The 1,167-nt window shown below is 41.4% G+C and overlaps 1 pseudogene; it reads left to right on the top strand.

Moving 5' to 3' along the window:
- Nucleotides 1–206: 206 nt before the first annotated feature.
- On the top strand, nt 207–1,167 carry LOC121784077 (annotated as a pseudogene).

The raw sequence follows: 1,167 nt of genomic DNA, 5'->3' as shown, positions 1-1,167 counted from the left end.
ACAATTTTTTACATTTCTTAAAACCCATGCCTACACTAATTGTGAAACTTAAATGTGGGATGAAGGTAGTACATTTTTTAAACCTTGTGCTGAGTCAAATCTAAACTCCTAATTCTTAATGGAATATAGGAAACTGTCTTACGAACTCAGCTGCATACTCCTAACTCAATAACGATCTTGAGAGAGTTGTATGTTCAAAAAATGACATGTTTTGGAAATGGTAGGTGGGATCTTTAACAAAGAAGTACTCCGTCTACGTTCCCGACCTCCTCTTCTTCGGCGGCTCCTTCTCCGACAGCCCGGACAGGTCGCCGACGTTCCAGGCACAATGTCTGCTGAAGGGCTTAAAGAAGCTGGGTGTAGAGAGGTGCACGGTGGTGGGGTTCAGCTACGGCGGCATGGTGGCCTTCAAGATGGCGGAGCTCCACCCGGAGATGGTGGACACCATGGTCATCTCCGGGTCGATACTTGCCATGACGGACTCCATCAGCAACGCCACACTCGAGGAGCTCGGCTTCTCTTCCTCGTCCGAGCTTCTCCTCCCCACCTCCGTCAAGGGTTGCAAGGTGCTTCTCAAAGTCGCCGCGTACAAGAACTTATGGTTCCCCGATCGCCTCCATAGAGACTTCCTCGAGGTGGAATGCACTTATTTTTATGCAGTGTTGTTTTATGAATTAATTAGAGAGAAAAAATAGAATTATTGTTTCCATTTTAGGAAATTTATTATTTTTAGTGTGACAATCCAAAAAGTAAACGTTTCATTTTTAATGGTACTGAGCAGGTGGTGATGTTTAGCAATAGAAAGGAAATGGCTGAGCTGCTGGAAGGCCTTGTGGTTAGCACCAAAAGAGACGAGCATCCCATGTTTTTCTCAGGTATACATATAAAAATTAAGCATTTATTAAAAACAAATGATCTATAACATCATGTATCTTCATTTCTTGTAGAGAATACATCTTCTATGGGGAGAGGAAGATCAAATATTTAAGCTGGAACTTGCCCAAAAAATGAAAAGAGTATTTTTTGAATACTAGCTAGAACACTTAATTAGCTCATTTTGGAGATTGTAGGAAAAAAGTTGCCTAATTAAAAATTTTTTATTTATGATGTTTGTGTGATTTAGGCAGTTGGGAGACAATGCCACATTTGAGGGCATAAAGAAAGCAG

Source organism: Salvia splendens, chromosome 21 (assembly GCF_004379255.2).
Source record: "Salvia splendens isolate huo1 chromosome 21, SspV2, whole genome shotgun sequence".
Lineage (NCBI taxonomy): Eukaryota > Viridiplantae > Streptophyta > Magnoliopsida > Lamiales > Lamiaceae > Salvia > Salvia splendens.
The sequence above is the reverse complement of the archived record's forward strand: the minus strand, read 5'-3'. Positions and strand labels throughout refer to the sequence as shown.